Below are 26650 nucleotides of genomic sequence, written 5' to 3'. Positions count from 1 at the left end.
TGGCTGACAGAGCAGTTTCCAACTGTTAATTCAATTTTGCCAAACCTTCCTTTTTAATATTTATAAGTCACCCCTATGGTTGGCCTATTGAATCTTAAAGGCAGAGTTCATTATATTAAAGTCTTTGACATGCTGTTTTTAAGTTTACATGTCCTGCCAGTAAAAGCCCTGCATTGTTGTTTTTACTGTGAAAAGGCTAGTTACCCTATTGGCGAGTACAGGGTTACACGCTGACCACACAGAAGCGCTATCTTCTGAATGGGACTACTAAATATGCTACTTCAGGGTATCAACAGAATTGTTGCATTAAACACGACTTAAGCTTACATTTAATGTAACTTTTGCACAAGTGGCAACTCTAGTGAGTAGCGACTTTGTTGCCCAAAAATCCCCAGTGCCCGTTTATGATTTCTAGCCACAAGACAGCCTTCTGCCCTCCTGGGGAGAGGTGTGAACGACTCTCAGGAAGGAACACAAAAGACCTGCAGTTAGAAGAAGAGTGACTTCTCCCTGTCAGGAAGGCCAAACATGATGTTCGCCAAAAGGTGAGCTTCAAGGGCGAAGCCACCTTCAAAGGGCAAAAGGTGGACACAACCACAAGAGGGGGTACTCTTTTGTTCTTCCAGATTGGTTGGTGTTGAGGACAGAGATGGAACAACCATTGTCAAACTGGTTTTCCCATGGGCATGCAGCCCCCAGTAAGTCACAACTCTATGGTGTTCTAGGGAGATCCACATGCCAAGACAAGGGTTCTGCAATCTTGGTAGTGAGCAGAATAGTGCATTCTGCCTAGATGCCACACTTCACCAGACGTCGTCACCCGGAAGTGGGGGCTGGTAGTCTACTGGCTAGTAGTCGCCACATCCACCAGGGCACTAACTGGGAATAAAAGTGACACCCCTGGCACCCAGACCTCAGATCATGACTGCATTGAAGAGTGACCCGAAGAAGGGCTTTCCTGCTGTTGCCTTGATCCAGCAAAGAGAAGCTGCACCAAGACTAAACTGCATCGGCTGCTCATTAGGCTAGCAAAGAGAATAAAACAGTACTAGGATGCTTGTTTTCAGTCCAGGGAGGACTTGGGCTGGCAGTTTGGGCTGGACAGTTCCCAAGCTATACCTGGCTGATGAGCCCTAACTAGGTCAAAGCCAGTCCTAGGTTGCTTAGGTTCCAGTTCAGGGAGGACCTGGCCTGGCAGTTCTGGGAAGACTGGTCTCTTTGGACCAGGTCCAAGACGAATTTGTATTTGGCTGGGTTCAAACTGAGATGGCATGGTGTGCAAAATAACGATGGACTGGGATGCAGCTACAAGTAATTACCACTGGTTTTGATGAATTCAATCATTACATCCATTACTTTTTCGTATACTTTGCTGTAGAATACGGCAGCAGCACGAGCTTCCCTCTAAATGGACAAATCATAGCCATCTCAATCATGGAAGGTGGTGCGACCGGTGAAGGGTCCTCAGCCACTGTAACCAGAAATCGTCACTGGAACAGAGAAGCCAGTGGTAGAGACACTCGCTTAGGTTGCATCGGTACAGGGCTTGTTAAAGAACATTAGTTTAGGAAATAAGATGCTAACAATCTCTCTGTAGTGGCGCTACGAATAACCATCTGGTTCTGGTCTATTATGTATCGGTTACAGCAAGAAGTGGAATAGCATTCCACTGAGCCGATTGAAGGCCAGCACTCTTCTACACGACCAGACTCCCAGCCCTGCCAAGTGCAACACATCACGGGTTAGTATTTCACATTTTAGTGTTGGTGTTTGCATCACTGCACTAAAATGTTAGGTCATGTCTAAAGAAGATGCTTTGAATCATGTGACAATTAATGCACTGAAGTCAGAAGAAGAACTCAAAATACTTTATTCGGTTACCAAAAGCCATAAAAGCACACAGTTAAAAGATATAAAAACATTGGAAGGACTATCAATACATTAAAAGGAAAGACGTGATAAACATGTCTGTTACAAGGGTCCCCATCATACACATATTACATACACAATAATTAATCACATTGGTCAAATTGAGTAAAACACATTATAGAAATTTTTCCAAATATCAGGGCATTTAAAAACTCGACCAATAAAATACCATAACAAATAAATGTTTAAGAGATGTCTCCATGATTAGGTATCTAAAAAACTGCTAAAACGAGTATATAATTTCAGAAACTTATTTACAAAGGTTGTTATGCAATTACTGCTGGGACATCTTCTTCCTGGATCTCACTGCCCCTAGCAGAAAGCTTGCAACCCCAAAGCACACCACAGGGAAGGGTAGAATTTGTAAAAATAACAGAGCAGGCCTTACTTGAACAAAGTTTGCCTTTCTCAGTAGCGGCAATATACATTTCTTGCGAAGGGAGGTATAAAATTCACAGAAGAAGATAAAATGCAAAGTGTCCTGTTCCGAAATTTTTTCACACGGGCACAGCTTTAAGGTACCTGCCCGTGAAAACCCCTTTGGAAATGCTAAAAACCAGGATAACTGATTCAGCTGGAATCTAGTTAAAGCAAAACAATGTACGTTATTTACTAGTGAAAATAAGGCTGTAGCTGTGGGGTTGAATTAAGGATAACATACCTTCTCACCATGGACTTGGCAAGTTCGAGCCCTTCCTGGTCACCTGCTGCCTATCCAAAAACTTAATTTTAATGTCCTTGATCGCTGCGGGTCCTAGAGGTTTTGGGTTACTATACATATCTGGACATCCCAGCAGCGTCACTTGTTCCCTGATGTATTTTAGCCACGGAATTTGTAGGGCCCCATCAAGGGCAATGATAACCCTCTGATTCAGAGTCGGAGAAACGCTTGACGAGAACCTCAACCGATACATCAGAGGTGCAACTGCAATATAATCCAAAATGTACCCCAAGCCAAGCTCCTCATGTAAAATAAAGGCTGGGGTACTAGAGGGGAGAGCTAGGAGGCCATGCATAAATATGTTCTCGACTCCCTGGATATCCCTCACGTCCTTGTGACCCCATACATCACACCCATATGTCGCCATAGGGATACATTTCTCTTTATAAACCTTGAGTAGGGCAGGTATTGGTTTCGACCCAAATCTTTTAGCAAAATCCCAAACGGTCCGACTGCTCTGGCCAAAGTGTTCTTTTTTAATTGCCTTTGCGCAGCCCAGGAGCCGTTATTGTCAAATAGTACCCCTAAAAACGGAAAAGTAGACACTTTCAGCAATTCCACCCCCATACAAAAATACATTGTCTTAGCGACCTGTCAAAATTTCTCCAGATGGTCAGAAATGGAAATTTTTTAATTTTTTATTTTTTGACTGCAAATGACTATTCCATGTAAATTATCACTTTTGGAACAAAGATAAATGTGTTTAGAGTCACGTTAATGCCTGAAATTGGTTGAAAAAGAAGCTTCTGAATAGGAGAAAAAGTCTGTAATAATGGCAATTTTGGTCACATTGAGGCTTTAAAAAGAAATTATTCAACATGAGGCACATTCCAAATGACATTTTGAATCAATTTTTTCTACAGTCCAAAATATCAGTGTTCTGATGAAAAACAATGACCCGTGACCTGTCGAAATTTCTCCAGATGGCCAGAAATGGAAATTTTTAATGTTTAATTTTTTGACTACAATTGACTATTCCATGTAAATCACATTTGGAACAAAAACAATTGTGTTTAGGCTCACTTTAATGCCTGACATTGGTCGAAAAAGAAGCTTCTGAATAAGAGAAAAAGTCTGTAATAATGGCAATTTTGTTCACCTTGAGGCTTTAAAAAGTAGTTATTCAACATGAGGCACATTCCAAATGAAATTTTGAATCAATTTTTCTACAGTCCAAAAAATCAATTTTCTGATGAAAAACAATGACCCGTGACCTGTCGAAATTTCTCCAGATGGTCAGAAATGGAAATTTTAATTGTTTAATTTTTTGACTGCAAATGACTATTAAATGTAAATTATCACCTTTGGAACAAAAATAAGTGTGTTTAGAGTCACTTTAATGCCTGAAATTGGTTGAAATAGAAGCTTCCGAATAGGAGAAAAAGTCTTTAATAATGGCAATTTTGGTAACATTGAGGCTTTAAAAAGTAGTTATTCAACATGAGGCACATTCCAAATGACATTTTTAATCAATTTTTCTACAGTCCAAAAAATCAGTTTTCTGATGAAAAACGATGACCCGTGACCTGTCGAAATTTCTCAAGATGGTCAGAAATTGAAATGTTTTCATGTTTAATTTTTTGACTGCAAATGACTATTCCATGTAAATTATCACTTTTGGAACACAAATAAGTGTGTTTAGAGTCATTTTAATGCCTGAAATTGGTTGAAATAGAAGCTTCTGAATAGGAGCAAAAGTCTGTAATAATGGCAATTTTGGTCACATTGAGGATTTAAAAAGTAGTTATTCAACATGACGCACATTCCAAATGACATTTTGAATCAATTTTCCTACAGTCCAAAAAATCATTTTTCTAATGAAAAACGATGACCCATGACCTGTCGAAATTTCTCCAGATGGTCAGAAATGGAAATTTTTTAATGTTTAATTTTTTTACTGTAAATGACTATTCCATGTGAATTATCACTTTTGGAACTAAAATAAGTGTGTTTAGAGTAATTTTAATGACTGAAATTGGTCGAAAAGAAGATCTGAGTAGGAGAAAATGTCTGTAAAAATGGCAATTTTGGTCACATTGAGGATTTAAAAAGTAGTTATTTAACATGGAGCACATTCCAAATGACATTTTGAATCAATTTTTCTACAGTCCAAAAAAACAATTTTCTGATGAAAAACAATGACCCGTGACCTGTCAAAATTTCTCCAGATGGTCAGAAATGGACATTTTTTACTGTTTAATTTTTTGACTGCAAATGACTATTCCATGTAAATTATCACTTTTGGAACAAAAATACGTGTGTTTAGAGTCACTTTAATGCCTGAAATTGGTCGAAATAAAAGCTTCTGAATAGGAGAAAAAGTCTGTAATAATGGCAATTTTGGTCACATTGAGGCTTTAAAAAGTAGTTATTCCACATGAGGAACATTCCAAATGACATTTTGAATCAATTTTTCCACAGTCCAAAAAATCAATTTTCTGATGAAAAACGATGACGCGCGACCTGTCGAAATTTCTCCAGATGGTCAGAAATGGAAATTTTAATTGTTTCATTTTTTGACTGCAAATGACTATTAAATGTAAATTATCACCTTTGGAACAAAAATAAGTGTGTTTAGAGTCACTTTAATGCCTGAAATTGGTCGAAATAGAAGCTTCTGAATAGGAGAAAAAGTCTGTAATAATGACAATTTTGGTCACATTGAGGCTTTAAAAAGTAGTTATTCAACATGAGGCACATTCCAAATGACATTTTGAATCAATTTTTCTACAGTCCAAGAAATCAATTTTCTGATGAAAAACGATGACCCGTGACCTGTCGAAATTTCTCCAGATGGTCAGAAATGGAAATTTTTAATGTTTAATTTTTTGACTGCAAATGACTATTCCATGTAAATTATCACTTTTGTAACAAAAATAAGTGTGTTTAGAGTCACTTTAATGCCTGAAATTTGTCGAAATAGAAGCTTCTGAATAGGAGAAAAAGTCTGTAATAATGGCAATTTTGGTCACATTGAGGCTTTAAAAAGTAGTTATTCAACATGAGGAACATTCCAAATGACATTTTGAATCAATTTTTCTACAGTCCAAAAAATCAGTTTTCTGATAAAAAACGATGACCCGTGACTTGTCGAAATTTCTAAAGACGGTCAGAAATTGAAATGTTTTCATGTTTAATTTTTTTACTGCAAATTACTATTCCATGTAAATTATCACTTTTGGAACACAAATAACTGTGTTTAGAGTCACTTTAATGCCTTAAATTGGTCAAAATAGAAGCTTCTGAATAGGAGAAAAAGTCTGTAATAATGGCAATTTTGGTCACATTGTTGCTTTAAAAAGTAGTTATTCAACATGAGGCACATTCCAAATGACATTTTTTTTTTTGAAACCGTTTATTACAGGTCTTAAAAGTATACAAGTATGGGCCCACAACCTTCCGGCCGGCTGCTAGCAATAGTAGGAACATACGACATATATTCATGGAACACGTGTTATTACAGGAGGAGCATTTCTCAATAGATAACAAAGTCAAAAACCACATCGTCCAGGCCTCATTATGCGGTTTCATTTTAAATTAAGAACAACAAAAATTAAAACCACACCCACAAGGCAACCCACAATCAAAAATAGCAGCACGTGCTCCCCAAGAGGGGAGATCCCAACTATACACAGAAGTGTGAAGAGGGGGAAGAGAGCAAAGCGAGGACTGGGGGAACCCAATGCCCGGCAGCGGGGGAATGAGTCGGCTAAGGGGATGGGGCTGGCGAGGGATCAGGCAGCAGCGGTGGCGCGCAGATACCCCCTCGGTAGGCGTTCCAGGGGCCCCATACTTTTACCCATGTCCCGGGCTTACCCCTCGCCACATACACCACTTTTTCACGAAACATGCACCAGTCCATGTGTTCTTTCCAGGCCGAGACCGTCGGGGGCCTCTGGGATCCCCACAGTTGAGCAATATCACGCTTGGCTACCATATATCCCAGAGTCACCCACCACGTCTGCGGCGCTGAGTAATCAGTCGGTTCCCACACATTCAACAGGCATCTCCTCGCTTCAGGCAACAGCGCCACATGCGTAACCAGACGCAGCACCTCATGTACACCACGCCAGAACCCTTCTACCTCCGGGCACTCGCACAAAATATGCATAAAGGTCCCCAAAGCACCACACCCACGCTTACATAACCCATCTCCGGCATAGCCCATACGCAAAAGCTTTGGCCCCGTCATGTAGACCCGGTGGAGTATCTTGAGCTGGACGAAGCGAAGGCGAGCTGGTATGGCCACCTCCTTCGGGGAGGCCACCGCGGAGGTCCAGTCCTCGTCGTCCAACTCCAGCCCGTCGGCAACCCAAGCCGCACGAAGGGCAGTCAACAGGCCCGAGCGGTCGTTTATCAGCTTTTTGTATATAAGTGAGATCGTGCTGTCCGGGACGTGCCCATCCAGCACTCTATCTTCCAGGGGGGAATATTCCGGGATGGAGGCAACGTCCGTGAAGACGGAACCCAGCGCATGACGGACCTGCAAATACCGGAAGTATTCACTGCCCTGCAACTGGAATTCCGTCTGCAGCATATCGAACGTTTTAAATCCTCCCCTCGTCCAGAGATCCCCCACTTTGCTGATACCTATTATGTCCCACTTCTCGAACCCCTTAGAGGTCCACAGGGAACCCAACCGCTCAGACGCATATAACGGTGACGCCCGGGTCAAACGGTCCTTCCACCCCATAGCTGCATTGGCCGCGTGCCAGACTTGCACCATGACACGCGTGGGGCCCGTCAGACGAGCGTCGGGCGCGCTAGAGTAGAGCGCTCGATTGTAATCGCCACCTGGCAGGAGCATCTTGTCCATTTCAAATGCCGGGTTTAAGGCGGGCCCATAGAGGCCATGGTTAATGGCAGCGAGCTGGGAGGCCCAATAGTACCGTTTAATATCCGGGAGGGCGATCCCCCCATCAAACCATGGGAGCGTCAGCTTAGCGATAGCAATAGGCGGCCTCCCGTCCCAGAACAGGCGGCGCTGCAGACTCTCCACCTCACGGAAGTAGCGCACCGGGACCAAGTCCATGGTGTTCTGCAGAGCGTACAGAAAACGCGGCAGAGACATCATTTTGAACAGTGCCGCCCGGCCGAGCGGCGAAAGCGGCAGGCGCCGCCAGCGTGCGACATCTACCCGCAAACGCTGTAGGGGGGGAAGCAGATTACGTTCATACCGGGCCTCTGGGTCCAGAGTAATGAAGACACCCAGGTACCAAAATCCCAGCGGGGCGATCTGGATCGGACAGCCCCGCGGGAGAATAGGAGCCTCCCCAGATAGAACATACACACACGATTTAGCCCAATTGATGACGAGACCGGAGTTACGACCAAACGAGTGTAAAACATCAACTAGGACTATAAGTGATTTGCGTGGGGAGGCTAGGTACAGAAGGATGTCATCAGCGTATAGGGATACGCGATCCTCATACTCGGGGGTCCAACGGAGACCACGGATGGAAGGCTCCCACCGCAGCCACTCCGCCAGGGGCTCCAAGGCAAGCGCAAAAAGAAGCGGCGACAGGGGACAGCCCTGCCGCGTGCCCCGGCCCAGCTCGAACGGGGCCGATACTCTTCCGTTCACGACCACCTGTGCCAATGGGCCCGCATACAACAATTTGACCCAACTGATGAATCCTGGGCCAAACCCGAACTTAGCAAGCATCGCCCAGATGTATGGCCACTCAAGCGTATCAAACGCCATGGTGGCATCTAAGGACGCCAAAATGGCCGGTTCCCGTATGAATGGGACGCGCGCAAGCACCCCATGCAAACGCCGCAGATTAAGGCCTGTATTGCGATGGGGAATGAAGCCAGACTGGTCCTGATGAACCAGATCTCCCACCACACCGACCAGCCGATTGGCGAGTACCTTAGCGAGAATTTTGGGCTCCGCATTCAGTAGTGAGATAGGCCGATAAGAAGTAACCCGATCCCGAGGTCTCCCCTCCTTGTGGATCACCACGATTGTAGCCAGACGCTGGTCAAGCGGGAGGGAGCCCACCGAGTGGGCCGCGAGGAACATTGCGCGGAGGTGAGGCGCCAATGTATCCGGTCGCAGCTTATACAGCTCGATAGGGATACCATTCGGGCCCATGGCCTTGCCAGAAGCGACCGAGCGTATGGCGAGGGCGATTTCGTCTGAGGTGGGAGCGGCGTCCAGCGACACCCTGTCCTCACCGGACAGGGAAGGCAGTGCGATATCTCTGAGCAGGGCACGGGAATCCTCTTCCGAGCAAGAAGAGACCGGGGAATACACCTCGCGGAAATACTCCGCGAAGCAGGAGACAATTTCTTCTGGTTCAGTTACACACACACCATTCGTTTTCTCAATCAGCGGGACCACACGATTCGCCCTTTCCTTTTTATCCAGCCACGCTATCAGTTTACCAGCCTTATCACCCACATCATACAGCCGCCCCTGTTGCTCTCTACTAAGGCCCCTGGCCGCCTCCGTAACGAGGGCCCTATAAGCCGCCTGCTTGAGCTGGAGGACATGTAGTGCAGCGTCCGTCACCTCATCTTCTAGATTACCCTCCAGCTCCGCTATTTCAGCCTCCACCCGGGTCACCTCCTCCCGCTCACGCCTCCGGGCGTGGGAAATAAGGGATAGGGCCTCCCCTCTAAGTACTGTTTTGAAGGCCTCCCACAGGGAGATAGCTGAAGGCACTGACCCCACGTTCTCCTCAAAATAGTGCTGTAGGGATTTAATCAAGTCAGCGCGAATGGTGGGGTCGCGCAGGTACCAGGAATTGATTGGGACCACCCTGCTCTCAGCCCTCGGAAAGACATCAACATGCAACAATAGCGGGAAGTGGTCCGAGATACCCCGTGCCAAATGGCGCACCTCCCCCACCCTCCCGACATGGGCCGCCGGGACAAGGACATAATCAAGCCGTGAGAGACTACCATGGGCCCCCGAGTGGAAAGTGTATTGCAACTGCGCGGGATGTTTTAAGCGCCAGCAGTCCACCAATCCCAGCGTATCCAAGAGGCCGGATAGCCACGCCTGTGCCCGGGGGAGGTCCCTAGGGGGGTGACGATCCACAGTTCCAGAAACCACCGCGTTGAAATCCCCCCCCACCACCAGAAGCCCCCCCCGGAAGGCCAAGGAGGAGGCGCCCCAGATCTGCAAAGGTGGTCGACTGCAACCCCGGTGGGACGTACACTGACACAAAGACAACCACTTTGCCCTCCATTCTCCCCACCAAGACAGTGTAACGTCCCCTGTCATCATGGAGCACCTCATCAATTTCTAACGGGAGCGAGTTCTTTACCATGATACCCACACCCCTCGAGCCTGACGTGAAGCCCAAGTGGGCCACAAGGCGGTAGCCACGCCGATTCATGGCGCAGAAGGAATTGCCAATAAGGTGTGTCTCCTGCAGGAAGACCACATCAGGCGAGAGTCGCTTCAGATACTGTAGGACCACACCTCGTTTGATCCTGTCCCCCAGTCCATTAACGTTCCAAGACAACAAAGTCAATTCCCTACCCCCCATCATACACAAAGACCATCATTCGTCCCCCCGAGAGCACAGTAGAGCCTACACAAAAAAAGGGTTGCCTTGTGATAATAACAAACAACGCCCCATCCCTGCCCACCCACCCCAACAAAACTCCCCCCTCCCTGCACCCCTGCATGAGCCCAGACAGCCCCCCCAATGTGCAGTGTGCCTGTCGCCCCATAGATAGTTAAACTAACTAGACCCCCAGAGGAGGAGGGAGAGCCCCCAAGAGACCCCACACAACCTCCATAGGAGGGGAAATCCGACGTATAGTCAAAAGTGGCATCATTTTTGTCCCGAGCGAGGCCTAATATTGGTCCCTCAGTCTAGATCCGGCGAGCCCTCCCCCCCCGGCCGCTCCCCCCCGCCACCCCGATCCCGATCTCCAGACAGAGTATCCAGCCAGTCCCCGGCCGCTTCGGGACGATCAAAAAAGTGTGTGCGACCTTCCACCTCCACTCGCAGCTTAGCTGGGAAGAGCATGGCGTACTTGATGTTTAGGTCCCGAAGACGGCGCTTGACACCAAGGAAGCTCAGTCTCTGCTTCTGGACCGCAGGGGTGAAATCAGGATAAAAATTAATATCCATATTATCAAGTCTAATCGGTCCCTGTAGTCTGGAGGATTGCAGGATAGCGTCTCTGTCCCGAAAATTAAAAATCCGGGCGATGAGAGGTCTCGGAGCGGCTCCGACCTTAGGCCTTCCCCCGGGAACCCTGTGGGCTCTCTCCACAGCAAAGAATTTACTCAGCCCCCGTGGCTGGAGATGGGTGACGATCAGGTCTTCCACGAAAAGGTCCGCCGCCGCTTCCTCGCGTCCCTCAGGCACCCCGATGATACGGATGTTGTTACGCCGGGCCCGACTCTCGGAGTCCTCCAGGCGACGATCCATCAGCGCACTCGCCCGAGCAAGCCGGCGCACCTCCGTTTGCAGGGCCGCCACATCTGTCGTAAGGCCCGATGCGGTGTGGGCCAAAGAATCAACTCGGTCGTTGGTCTTGGAGAGATCGGCCCTTATCAGGCCAACATCTACGAGGACCGAGTCGATCTTCTGCGCCAGTGTGTCAAAACGCTGGCCCACAGAGGCCTTCATCTCGGCGATGGCGCCCATGACATCCCGCAGAGTCAGATCCGTGGGCAGATCGGGGGCATCAGTAGGGCCCTCAGGGGACTTGCGTGGCACCTCAGGAGATCCCTTCTGGAGGGTATAGCGATCCATGCTGTTGGACTGTTGGGCTGCGCCACGCCGGGTCGATTTTACCTTTACCCGATCGCCATCTTGTTTCGTGGCCATGGTCCCAGTCTCCCGATCGCACCAGCCACGTCGTGAAGGGCAGGCAAGCCGGTCCACGGGCTCCGGGGGGTTGCAACCCCAGATCTGCGGGGCGGATCACAGCCGGCGGGCAGGCGGGGTCCCCCAGAGAGGCCACACCAACACACAAAGCCCCGTGACCCAACCTCGCATAGGCAGCAAGGAGGGTACGAAAGCGAAAGTGAAAGTGCGGGTTCCGCGAGCCACCAAGCCCTGCCCGCCGCTGTTATTCACTTCGTCACTGGATCGCCCCACAACGCAAATCCGGGGTTCGGCTAGGAGAAGGCCGCAAACCTCAATCGGTGGTAAAGTCGGTGTCCGAGGTCCGATTTGGAAGCGGAAAACGGGCGCCACCTCAGCTCGGGCTCACCAACACAGTCCCCTCATCTGGGACAGGATATGTTTAGGATAGTGATAGGAGGTCGCGGAGGTCCTCGGGAGCCTCGCACCTACGCGGCCATCTTGGTTGCGCGCTAGGCTCCTCCCTCCCAAATGACATTTTTAATCAATTTTTCTACAGTCCAAACAATCAATTTTCTGATGAAAAACGATGACCCGTGACCTGACAAAATTTCTCCAGATGGTCAGAAATGGAAATTTTTTAATGTTTAATTTTTTGATTGCAAATGACTATTCCATGTAAATTATCACTTTTGGAACAAAGATAAATGTGTTTAGAGTCACTTTATTGCCTGAAATCGGTCGCAAAAGAAGCTTCTGAATAGGAGAAAAAGTCTGTAATAATGGCAATTTTGGTCAAATTGTTGCTTTAAAAAGTAGTTATTCAACATGAGGCACATTCCAAATGACATTTTGAATCAATTTTTCTACAGTCCAAACAATCAATTTTCTGATGAAAAAAAATGACACGTGACCTGACGAAATTTCTCCAGATGGTCAGAAATGGAAATGTTTTAATGTTTAATTTTTTGATTGCAAATGACTATTCCATGTAAATTATCACTTTTGGAACAAAGATAAATGTGTTTAGAGTCACTTTAATGCCTGAAATCGGTCGAAAAAGAAGCTTCTGAATAGGAGAAAAAGTCTGTAATAATGGCAATTTTGGTCACATTGTTGCTTTAAAAAGTAGTTATTCAACATGAGGCACATTCCAAATGGCATTTTTAATCAATTTTTCTACAGTCCAAACAATCAATTTTCTGATGAAAAACGATGACCCGTGACCTGACAAAATTTCTCCAGATGGTCAGAAATGGAAATTTTTTAATGTTTAATTTTTTGATTGCAAATGACTATTCCATGTAAATTATCACTTTTGGAACAAAAATAAGTGGGTTTAAAGTCACTTTAATGCCTGAAATTGGTCCAAATAAAAGCTTCTGAATAGGAGAAAAAGTCTGTAATAATGGCAATTTTGGTCACATTGAGGCTTTAAAAAGTAGTTATTCAACATGAGGAACATTCCAAATGACATTTTGAATCAATTTTTCCACAGTCCAAAAAATCAATTTTCTGATGAAAAACGATGACCCGTGACCTGTCGAAATTTCTCCAGAGGGTCAGAAATGGAAATTTTAATTGTTTCATTTTTTGACTGCAAATGATTATTAAATGTAAATTATCACCTTTGGAACAAAAATAAGTGTGTTTAGAGTCACTTTAATGCCTGAAATTGGTCAAAATAGAAGCTTCTGAATAGGAGAAAAAGTCTGTAATAATGGCAATTTTGGTCACATTGAGGCTTTAAAAAGTAGTTATTCAACATGAGGAACATTCCAAATGACATTTTGAATCAATTTTTCCACAGTCCAAAAAATCAATTTTCTGATGAAAAACGATGACCCGTGACCTGTCGAAATTTCTCCAGATGGTCAGAAATGGAAATTTTAATTGTTTAATTTTTTGACTGCAAATGACTATTAAATGTAAATTATCACCTTTGGAACAAAAATAAGTGTGTTTAGAGTCACTTTAATGCCTGAAATTGGTCGAAATAGAAGCTTCTGAATAGGAGAAAAAGTCTGTAATAATGGCAATTTTGGTCACATTGAGGCTTTAAAAAGTAGTTATTCAACATGAGGCACATTCCAAATGACATTTTGAATCAATTTTTTTACAGTCCAAGAAATCAATTTTCTGATGAAAAACGATGACCCGTGACCTGTCGAAATTTCTCCAGATGGTCAGAAATGGAAATTTTTTAATGTTTAATTTTTTGACTGCAAATGACTATTCCATGTAAATTATCACTTTTGTAACAAAAACAAGTGTGTTTAGAGTCACTTTAATGCCTGAAATTGGTCGAAATAGAAGCTTCTGAATAAGAGAAAAAGTCTGTAATAATGGCAATTTTGGTCACATTGAGGCTTTAAAAAGTAGTTATTCAACATGAGGAACATTCCAAATGACATTTTGAATCAATTTTTCTACAGTCCAAAAAATCAGTTTTCTGATAAAAAACGATGACCCGTGACTTGTCGAAATTTCTCAAGATGGTCAGAAATTGAAATGTTTTCATGTTTAATTTTTTTACTGCAAATGACTATTCCATGTAAATTATCACTTTTGGAACACAAATAAGTGTGTTTAGAGTCACTTTAATGCCTTAAATTGATCGAAATAGAAGCTTCTGAATAGGAGAAAAAGTCTGTAATAATGGCAATTTTGGTCACATTGTTGCTTTAAAAAGTAGTTATTCAACATGAGGCACATTCCAAATGACATTTTTAATCAATTTTTCTACAGTCCAAACAATCAATTTTCTGATGAAAAACGATGACCCGTGACCTGACGAAATTTCTCCAGATGGTCAGAAATGGAAATTTTAATTGTTTAATTTTTTGACTGCAAATGACTATTAAATGTAAATTATCACCTTTGGAACAAAAATAAGTGTGTTTAGAGTCACTTTAATGCCTGAAATTGGTCGAAATAGAAGCTTCTGAATAGGAGAAAAAGTCTGTAATAATGGCAATTTTGGTCACATTGAGGCTTTAAAAAGTAGTTATTCAACATGAGGCACATTCCAAATGACATTTTGAATCAATTTTTTTACAGTCCAAGAAATCAATTTTCTGATGAAAAACGATGACCCTTGACCTGTCGAAATTTCTCCAGATGGTCAGAAATGGAAATTTTTTAATGTTTAATTTTTTGACTGCAAATGACTATTCCATGTAAATTATCACTTTTGTAACAAAAACAAGTGTGTTTAGAGTCACTTTAATGCCTGAAATTGGTCGAAATAGAAGCTTCTGAATAAGAGAAAAAGTCTGTAATAATGGCAATTTTGGTCACATTGAGGCTTTAAAAAGTAGTTATTCAACATGAGGAACATTCCAAATGACATTTTGAATCAATTTTTCTACAGTCCAAAAAATCAGTTTTCTGATAAAAAACGATGACCCGTGACTTGTCGAAATTTCTCAAGATGGTCAGAAATTGAAATGTTTTCATGTTTAATTTTTTTACTGCAAATGACTATTCCATGTAAATTATCACTTTTGGAACACAAATAAGTGTGTTTAGAGTCACTTTAATGCCTTAAATTGATCGAAATAGAAGCTTCTGAATAGGAGAAAAAGTCTGTAATAATGGCAATTTTGGTCACATTGTTGCTTTAAAAAGTAGTTATTCAACATGAGGCACATTCCAAATGACATTTTTAATCAATTTTTCTACAGTCCAAACAATCCATTTTCTGATGAAAAACGATGACCCGTGACCTGACGAAATTTCTCCAGATGGTCAGAAATGGAAATTTTAATTGTTTAATTTTTTGACTGCAAATGACTATTAAATGTAAATTATCACCTTTGGAACAAAAATAAGTGTGTTTAGAGTCACTTTAATGCCTGAAATTGGTCGAAATAGAAGCTTCTGAATAGGAGAAAAAGTCTGTAATAATGGCAATTTTGGTCACATTGAGGCTTTAAAAAGTAGTTATTCAACATGAGGCACATTCCAAATGACATTTTGAATCAATTTTTTTACAGTCCAAGAAATCAATTTTCTGATGAAAAACGATGACCCTTGACCTGTCGAAATTTCTCCAGATGGTCAGAAATGGAAATTTTTTAATGTTTAATTTTTTGACTGCAAATGACTATTCCATGTAAATTATCACTTTTGTAACAAAAACAAGTGTGTTTAGAGTCACTTTAATGCCTGAAATTGGTCGAAATAGAAGCTTCTGAATAAGAGAAAAAGTCTGTAATAATGGCAATTTTGGTCACATTGAGGCTTTAAAAAGTAGTTATTCAACATGAGGCACATTCCAAATGACATTTTTAATCAATTTTTCTACAGTCCAAACAATCCATTTTCTGATGAAAAACGATGACCCGTGACCTGACGAAATTTCTCCAGATGGTCAGAAATGGAAATTTTAATTGTTTAATTTTTTGACTGCAAATGACTATTAAATGTAAATTATCACCTTTGGAACAAAAATAAGTGTGTTTAGAGTCACTTTAATGCCTGAAATTGGTCGAAATAGAAGCTTCTGAATAGGAGAAAAAGTCTGTAATAATGGCAATTTTGGTCACATTGAGGCTTTAAAAAGTAGTTATTCAACATGAGGCACATTCCAAATGACATTTTGAATCAATTTTTCTACAGTCCAAGAAATCAATTTTCTGATGAAAAACGATGACCCGTGACCTGTCGAAATTTCTCCAGATGGTCAGAAATGGAAATTTTTTAATGTTTAATTTTTTGACTGCAAATGACTATTCCATGTAAATTATCACTTTTGTAACAAAAACAAGTGTGTTTTGAGTCACTTTAATGCCTGAAATTGGTCGAAATAGAAGCTTCTGAATAAGAGAAAAAGTCTGTAATAATGGCAATTTTGGTCACATTGAGGCTTTAAAAAGTAGTTATTCAACATGAGGAACATTCCAAATGACATTTTGAATCAATTTTTCTACAGTCCAAACAATCAATTTTCTGATGAAAAACGATGACCCGTGACCTGACGAAATTTCTCCAGATGGTCAGAAATGGAAATTTTTTAATGTTTAATTTTTTGATTGCAAATGACTATTCCATGTAAATTATCACTTTTGGAACAAAGATAAATGTGTTTAGAGTCACTTTATTGCCTGAAATCAGTCGCAAAAGAAGCTTCTGAATAGGAGAAAAAGTCTGTAATAATGGCAATTTAGGTCACATTGTTGCTTTAAAAAGTAGTTATTCAACATGAGGCACATTCCAAATGACATTTTGAATCAATTTTTCTACAGTCCAAAAAATCAGTTTTCTGATGAAAAACGATGACCCGTGACCTGTCGAAATTTCTCAAGATGGTCAGAAATTGAAATGTTTTCATGTTTAATTTTTTGACTGCAAATGACTATTCCATGTAAATTATCATTTTTGGAACACAAATAAGTGTGTTTAGAGTCACTTTAATGCCTTAAATTGGTCGAAATAGAAGCTTCTGAATAGGAGAAAAAGTCTGTAATAATGGCAATTTTAGTCACATTGTTGCTGTAAAAAGTAGTTATTCAACATGAGGCACATTCCAAATGACATTTTTAATCAATTTTTCTACAGTCCAAATAATCAATTTTCTGATGAAAATCGATGACCCGTGACCTGTCTAAATTTCTCCAGATGGTCAGAAATGGAAATTTTTTAATGTTTAATTTTTTGACTGCAAATGCCTATTCCATGTAATTTATCACTTTTGGAACAAAAATAAGTGTGTTTAGAGTCACTTTAATGCCTGAAATTGGTCGATATAGAAGCTTCTGAATAAGAGAAAAAGTCTGTAATAATGGCAATTTTGGTCACATTGAGGATTTAAAAAGTAGTTATTCAACATGAGGAACATTCCAAATGACATTTTGAATCAATTTTTCTACAGTCCAAATAATCAATTTTCTGATGAAAATCGATGACCCGTGACCTGTCGAAATTTCTCCAGATGGTCAGAAATGGAAATTTTTTAATGTTTAATTTTTTGACTGCAAATGACTATTCCATGTAAATTATCACTTTTGGAACACAGATAAATGTGTTTAGAGTCACTTTAATGCCTGAAATCGGTCGAAAAAGTAGCTTCTGAATAGGAAAAAAATTCTGTAATAATGGCAATTTTGGTCACATTGCGGCTTTAAAAAGTAGTTATTCAACATGAGGAACATTCCAAATGACATTTTTAATCAATTTGTCTACAGTCCAAACAATCAATTTTCTGATGAAAAACGATGACCCGTGACCTGTCAACATTTCTCCAGATGGTCAGAAATGGACATTTTTTACTGTTTAATTTTTTGACTGCAAATGACTATTCCATGTAAATTATCACTTTTGGAACAAAAATAAGTGTGTTTAAAGTCACTTTAATGCCTGAAATTGGTCGAAATAAAAGGTTCTGAATAGGAGAAAAAGTCTGTAATAATGGCAATTTTGGTCACATTGAGGCTTTAAAAAGTAGTTATTCAACATGAGGAACATTCCAAATGACATTTTGAATCAATTTTTCCACAGTCCAAAAAATCAATTTTCTGATGAAAAACGATGACTTGTGACCTGTCGAAATTTCTCCAGATGGTCAGAAATGGAAATGTTTTAATGTTTCATTTTTTGACTGCAAATGACTATTAAATGTAAATTATCACCTTTGGAACAAAAATAAGTGTGTTTAGAGTCACTTTAATGCCTGAAATTGGTCGAAATAGAAGCTTCTGAATAGGAGAAAAAGTCTGTAATAATGGCAATTTTGGTCACATTGAGGCTTCAAAAAGTAGTTATTCAACATGAGGAACATTCCAAATGACATTTTGAATCAATTTTTCTACAGTCCAAATAATCAATTTTCTGATGAAAATCGATGACCCGTGACCTGTCGAAATTTCTCCAGATGGTCAGAAATGGAAATTTTTTAATGTTTAATTTTTTGACTGTAAATGAGTATTCCATGTAAATTATCACTTTTGGAACACAGATAAATGTGTTTAGAGTCACTTTAATGCCTGAAATCGGTCGAAAAAGTAGCTTCTGAATAGGAAAAAAATTCTGTAATAATGGCAATTTTGGTCACATTGCGGCTTTAAAAAGTAGTTATTCAACATGAGGAACATTTCAAATGACATTTTTAATCAATTTGTCTACAGTCCAAACAATCAATTTTCTGATGAAAAACGATGACCCGTGACCTGTCAAAATTTCTCCAGATGGTCAGAAATGGACATTTTTTACTGTTTAATTTTTTGACTGCAAATGACTATTCCATGTAAATTATCACTTTTGGAACAAAAATAAGTGTGTTTAAAGTCACTTTAATGCCTGAAATTGGTCGAAATAAAAGGTTCTGAATAGGAGAAAAAGTCTGTAATAATGGCAATTTTGGTCACATTGAGGCTTTAAAAAGTAGTTATTCAACATGAGGAACATTCCAAATGACATTTTGAATCAATTTTTCCACAGTCCAAAAAATCAATTTTCTGATGAAAAACGATGACCTGTGACCTGTCGAAATTTCTCCAGATGGTCAGAAATGGAAATGTTTTAATGTTTCATTTTTTGACTGCAAATGACTATTAAATGTAAATTATCACCTTTGGAACAAAAATAAGTGTGTTTAGAGTCACTTTAATGCCTGAAATTGGTCGAAATAGAAGCCTCTGAATAGGAGAAAAAGTCTGTAATAATGGCAATTTTGGTCACATTGAGGCTTTAAAAAGTAGTTATTCAACATGAGGAACATTCCAAATGACATTTTGAATCAATTTTTCCACAGTCCAAAAAATCAATTTTCTGATGAAAAACGATGACCCGAGACCTGTCGAAATTTCTCCAGATGGTCAGAAATGGAAATTTTAATTGTTTAATTTTTTGACTGCAAATGACTATTAAATGTAAATTATCACCTTTGGAACAAAAATAGGTGTGTTTAGAGTCACTTTAATGCCTGAAATTGGTCGAAATAGAAGCTTCCGAATAGGAGAAAAAGTCTTTAATAATGGCAATTTTGGTAACATTGAGGCTTTAAAAAGTAGTTATTCAACATGAGGCACATTCCAAATGACATTTTTAATAAATTTTTCTACAGTCCAAAAAATCAGTTTTCTGATGAAAAACGATGACCCGTGACCTGTCGAAATTTCTCAAGATGGTCAGAAATTGAAATGTTTTCATGTTTAATTTTTTGACTACAAATGACTATTCCATGTAAATTATCACTTTTGGAACACAAATAAGTGTGTTTAGAGTCATTTTAATGCCTGAAATTGGTTGAAATAGAAGCTTCTGAATAGGAGTAAAAGTCTGTAATAATGGCAATTTTGGTCACATTGAGGATTTAAAAAGTAGTTATTCAACATGAGGCACATTCCAAATGACATTTTGAATCAATTTTGCTACAGTCCAAAAAATCATTTTTCTAATGAAAAACGATGACCCATGACCTGTCGAAATTTCTCCAGATGGTCAGAAATGGAAAGTTTTAATGTTTAATTTTTTTACTGTAAATGACTATTCCATGTGAATTATCACTTTTGGAACAAAAATATGTGTGTTTAGAGTCACTTTAATGCCTGAAATTGGTCGAAAAGAAGCTTCTGAGTAGGAGAAAATGTCTGTAAAAATGGCAATTTTGGTCACATTGAGGATTTAAAAAGTAGTTATTTAACATGGAGCACATTCCAAATGACATTTTGAATCAATTTTTCTACAGTCCAAAAAAACAATTTTCTGATGAAAAACAATGACCCGTGACCTGTCAAAATTTCTCCAGATGGTCAGAAATGGAAATTTTTTACTGTTTAATTTTTTGACTGCAAATGACTATTCCATGTAAATTATCACTTTTGGAACAAAAATAAGTGTGTTTAGAGTCACTTTAATGCCTGAAATTGGTCGAAATAGAAGCTTCTGAATAGGAGAAAAAGTCTGTAATAATGGCAATTTTGGTCACATTGAGGCTTCAAAAAGTAGTTATTCAACATGAGGAACATTCCAAATGACATTTTGAATCAATTTTTCTACAGTCCAAATAATCAATTTTCTGATGAAAATCGATGACCCGTGACCTGTCGAAATTTCTCCAGATGGTCAGAAATGGAAATTTTTTAATGTTTAATTTTTTGACTGTAAATGAGTATTCCATGTAAATTATCACTTTTGGAACACAGATAAATGTGTTTAGAGTCACTTTAATGCCTGAAATCGGTCGAAAAAGTAGCTTCTGAATAGGAAAAAAATTCTGTAATAATGGCAATTTTGGTCACATTGCGGCTTTAAAAAGTAGTTATTCAACATGAGGAACATTTCAAATGACATTTTTAATCAATTTGTCTACAGTCCAAACAATCAATTTTCTGATGAAAAACGATGACCCGTGACCTGTCAAAATTTCTCCAGATGGTCAGAAATGGACATTTTTTACTGTTTAATTTTTTGACTGCAAATGACTATTCCATGTAAATTATCACTTTTGGAACAAAAATAAGTGTGTTTAAAGTCACTTTAATGCCTGAAATTGGTCGAAATAAAAGGTTCTGAATAGGAGAAAAAGTCTGTAATAATGGCAATTTTGGTCACATTGAGGCTTTAAAAAGTAGTTATTCAACATGAGGAACATTCCAAATGACATTTTGAATCAATTTTTCCACAGTCCAAAAAATCAATTTTCTGATGAAAAACGATGACCTGTGACCTGTCGAAATTTCTCCAGATGGTCAGAAATGGAAATGTTTTAATGTTTCATTTTTTGACTGCAAATGACTATTAAATGTAAATTATCACCTTTGGAACAAAAATAAGTGTGTTTAGAGTCACTTTAATGCCTGAAATTGGTCGAAATAGAAGCCTCTGAATAGGAGAAAAAGTCTGTAATAATGGCAATTTTGGTCACATTGAGGCTTTAAAAAGTAGTTATTCAACATGAGGAACATTCCAAATGACATTTTGAATCAATTTTTCCACAGTCCAAAAAATCAATTTTCTGATGAAAAACGATGACCCGAGACCTGTCGAAATTTCTCCAGATGGTCAGAAATGGAAATTTTAATTGTTTAATTTTTTGACTGCAAATGACTATTAAATGTAAATTATCACCTTTGGAACAAAAATAGGTGTGTTTAGAGTCACTTTAATGCCTGAAATTGGTCGAAATAGAAGCTTCCGAATAGGAGAAAAAGTCTTTAATAATGGCAATTTTGGTAACATTGAGGCTTTAAAAAGTAGTTATTCAACATGAGGCACATTCCAAATGACATTTTTAATAAATTTTTCTACAGTCCAAAAAATCAGTTTTCTGATGAAAAACGATGACCCGTGACCTGTCGAAATTTCTCAAGATGGTCAGAAATTGAAATGTTTTCATGTTTAATTTTTTGACTACAAATGACTATTCCATGTAAATTATCACTTTTGGAACACAAATAAGTGTGTTTAGAGTCATTTTAATGCCTGAAATTGGTTGAAATAGAAGCTTCTGAATAGGAGTAAAAGTCTGTAATAATGGCAATTTTGGTCACATTGAGGATTTAAAAAGTAGTTATTCAACATGAGGCACATTCCAAATGACATTTTGAATCAATTTTGCTACAGTCCAAAAAATCATTTTTCTAATGAAAAACGATGACCCATGACCTGTCGAAATTTCTCCAGATGGTCAGAAATGGAAAGTTTTAATGTTTAATTTTTTTACTCTAAATGACTATTCCATGTGAATTATCACTTTTGGAACAAAAATACGTGTGTTTAGAGTCACTTTAATGCCTGAAATTGGTCGAAAAGAAGCTTCTGAGTAGGAGAAAATGTCTGTAAAAATGGCAATTTTGGTCACATTGAGGATTTAAAAAGTAGTTATTTAACATGGAGCACATTCCAAATGACATTTTGAATCAATTTTTCTACAGTCCAAAAAAACAATTTTCTGATGAAAAACAATGACCCGTGACCTGTCAAAATTTCTCCAGATGGTCAGAAATGGAAATTTTTTACTGTTTAATTTTTTGACTGCAAATGACTATTCCATGTAAATTATCACTTTTGGAACAAAAATACGTGTGTTTAGAGTCACTTTAATGCCTGAAATTGGTCGAAATAAAAGCTTCTGAATAGGAGAAAAAGTCTGTAATAATGGCAATTTTGGTCACATTGAGGCTTTAAAAAGTAGTTATTCCACACAAGGAACATTCCAAATGACATTTTGAATCAATTTTTCCACAGTCCAAAAAATGAATTTTCTGATGAAAAACGATGACCCGCGACCTGTCGAAATTTCTCCAGATGGTCAGAAATGGAAATTTTAATTGTTTCATTTTTTGACTGCAAATGACTATTAAATGTAAATTATCACCTTTGGAACAAAAATAAGTGTGTTTAGAGTCACTTTAATGCCTGAAATTGGTCGAAATAGAAGCTTCTGAATAGGAGAAAAAGTCTGTAATAATGGCAATTTTGGTCACATTGAGGCTTCAAAAAGTAGTTATTCAACATGAGGCACATTCCAAATGACATTTTGAATCAATTTTTCTACAGTCCAAGAAATCAATTTTCTGATGAAAAACGATGACCCGTGACCTGTCGAAATTTCTCCAGATGGTCAGAAATGGAAATTTTTAATGTTTAATTTTTTGACCGCAAATGACTATTCCATGTAAATTATCACTTTTGTAACAAAAATAAGTGTGTTTAGAGTCACTTTAATGCCTGAAATTTGTCGAAATAGAAGCTTCTGAATAGGAGAAAAAGTCTGTAATAATGGCAATTTTGGTCACATTGAGGCTTTAAAAAGTAGTTATTCAACATGAGGAACATTCCAAATGACATTTTGAATCAATTTTTCTACAGTCCAAAAAATCAGTTTTCTGATAAAAAACGATGACCCGTGACTTGTCGAAATTTCTCAAGATGGTCAGAAATTGAAATGTTTTCATGTTTAATTTTTTGACTGTAAATGACTATTCCATGTGAATTATCACTTTTGGAACTAAAATAAGTGTGTTTAGAGTAATTTTAATGACTGAAATTGGTCGAAAAGAAGCTTCTGAGTAGGAGAAAATGTCTGTAAAAATGGCAATTTTGGTCACATTGAGGATTTAAAAAGTAGTTATTTAACATGGAGCACATTCCAAATGACATTTTGAATCAATTTTTCTACAGTCCAAAAAACAATTTTCTGATGAAAAACAATGACCCGTGACCTGTCAAACTTTCTCCAGATGGTCAGAAATGGACATTTTTTACTGTTTAATTTTTTGACTGCAAAAGACTATTCCATGTAAATTATCACTTTTGGAACAAAAATACGTGTGTTTAGAGTCACTTTAATGCCTGAAATTGGTCGAAATAAAAGCTTCTGAATAGGAGAAAAAGTCTGTAATAATGGCAATTTTGGTCACATTGAGGCTTTAAAAAGTAGTTATTCCACATGAGGAACATTCCAAATGACATTTTGAATCAATTTTTCCACAGTCCAAAAAATCAATTTTCTGATGAAAAACGATGACCCGCGACCTGTCGAAATTTCTCCAGATGGTCAGAAATGGAAATTTTAATTGTTTCATTTTTTGACTGCAAATGACTATTAAATGTAAATTATCACCTTTGGAACAAAAATAAGTGTGTTTAGAGTCACTTTAATGCCTGAAATTGGTCGAAATAGAAGCTTCTGAATAGGAGAAAAAGTCTGTAATAATGGCAATTTTAGTCACATTGTTGCTGTAAAAAGTAGTTATTCAACATGAGGCACATTCCAAATGACATTTTTAATCAATTTTTCTACAGTCCAAATAATCAATTTTCTGATGAAAATCGATGACCCATGACCTGTCGAAATTTCTCCAGATGGTCAGAAATGGAAATTTTTTAATGTTTAATTTTTTGACTGCAAATGCCTATTCCATGTAATTTATCACTTTTGGAACAATAATAAGTGTGTTTAGAGTCACTTTAATGCCTGAAATTGGTCGATATAGAAGCTTCTGAATAAGAGAAAAAGTCTGTAATAATGGCAATTTTGGTCACATAGAGGATTTAAAAAGTAGTTATTCAACATGAGGAACATTCCAAATGACATTTTGAATCAATTTTTCTACAGTCCAAATAATCAATTTTCTGATGAAAATCGATGACCCGTGACCTGTCGAAATTTCTCCAGATGGTCAGAAATGGAAATTTTTTAATGTTTAATTTTTTGACTGCAAATGACTATTCCATGTAAATTATCACTTTTGGAACACAGATAAATGTGTTTAGAGTCACTTTAATGCCTGAAATCAGTCGAAAAAGTAGCTTCTGAATAGGAAAAAAATTCTGTAATAATGGCAATTTTGGTCACATTGCGGCTTTAAAAAGTAGTTATTCAACATGAGGAACATTCCAAATGACATTTTTAATCAATTTTTCTACAGTCCAAACAATCAATTTTCTGATGAAAAACGATGACCCGTGACCTGTCGAAATTTCTCCAGATGGTCAGAAATGGAAATTTTAATTGTTTAATTTTTTGACTGCAAATGACTATTCCATGTAAATTATCACTTTTGGAACAAAAATAAGTGTGTTTAAAGTCACTTTAATGCCTGAAATTGGTCGAAATAAAAGCTTCTGAATAGGAGAAAAAGTCTGTAATAATGGCAATTTTGGTCACATTGAGGCTTTAAAAAGTAGTTATTCAACATGAGGCACATTCCAAATGACATTTTGAATCAATTTTGCTACAGTCCAAAAAATCATTTTTCTAATGAAAAACGATGACCCATGACCTGTCGAAATTTCTCCAGATGGTCAGAAATGGAAAGTTTTAATGTTTAATTTTTTTACTGTAAATGACTATTCCATGTGAATTATCACTTTTGGAACTAAAATACGTGTGTTTAGAGTAATTTTAATGACTGAAATTGGTCGAAAAGAAGCTTCTGAGTAGGAGAAAATGTCTGTAAAAATGGCAATTTTGGTCACATTGAGGATTTAAAAAGTAGTTATTTAACATGGAGCACATTCCAAATGACATTTTGAATCAATTTTTCTACAGTCCAAAAAAACAATTTTCTGATGAAAAACAATGACCCGTGACCTGTCAAAATTTCTCCAGATGGTCAGAAATGGAAATTTTTTACTGTTTAATTTTTTGACTGCAAATGACTATTCCATGTAAATTATCACTTTTGGAACAAAAATACGTGTGTTTAGAGTCACTTTAATGCCTGAAATTGGTCGAAATAAAAGCTTCTGAATAGGAGAAAAAGTCTGTAATAATGGCAATTTTGGTCACATTGAGGCTTTAAAAAGTAGTTATTCCACACAAGGAACATTCTAAATGACATTTTGAATCAATTTTTCCACAGTCCAAAAAATGAATTTTCTGATGAAAAACGATGACCCGCGACCTGTCGAAATTTCTCCAGATGGTCAGAAATGGAAATTTTAATTGTTTCATTTTTTGACTGCAAATGACTATTAAATGTAAATTATCACCTTTGGAACAAAAATAAGTGTGTTTAGAGTCACTTTAATGCCTGAAATTGGTCGAAATAGAAGCTTCTGAATAGGAGAAAAAGTCTGTAATAATGGCAATTTTGGTCACATTGAGGCTTCAAAAAGTAGTTATTCAACATGAGGCACATTCCAAATGACATTTTGAATCAATTTTTCTACAGTCCAAGAAATCAATTTTCTGATGAAAAACGATGACCCGTGACCTGTCGAAATTTCTCCAGATGGTCAGAAATGGAAATTTTTAATGTTTAATTTTTTGACCGCAAATGACTATTCCATGTAAATTATCACTTTTGTAACAAAAATAAGTGTGTTTAGAGTCACTTTAATGCCTGAAATTTGTCGAAATAGAAGCTTCTGAATAGGAGAAAAAGTCTGTAATAATGGCAATTTTGGTCACATTGAGGCTTTAAAAAGTAGTTATTCAACATGAGGAACATTCCAAATGACATTTTGAATCAATTTTTCTACAGTCCAAAAAATCAGTTTTCTGATAAAAAACGATGACCCGTGACTTGTCGAAATTTCTCAAGATGGTCAGAAATTGAAATGTTTTCATGTTTAATTTTTTGACTGCAAATGACTATTCCATGTCAATTCTTACTTTTGGAACACAAATAAGTGTGTTTAGAGTCATTTTAATGCCTGAAATTGGTTGAAATAGAAGCTTCTGAATAGGAGTAAAAGTCTGTAATAATGGCAATTTTGGTCACATTGAGGATTTAAAAAGTAGTTATTCAACATGAGGCACATTCCA

This window comes from Triturus cristatus, chromosome 10, assembly GCF_964204655.1.
Source record: "Triturus cristatus chromosome 10, aTriCri1.1, whole genome shotgun sequence".
Taxonomy (NCBI): domain Eukaryota; kingdom Metazoa; phylum Chordata; class Amphibia; order Caudata; family Salamandridae; genus Triturus; species Triturus cristatus.
This window is presented reverse-complemented; position numbering follows the sequence as displayed.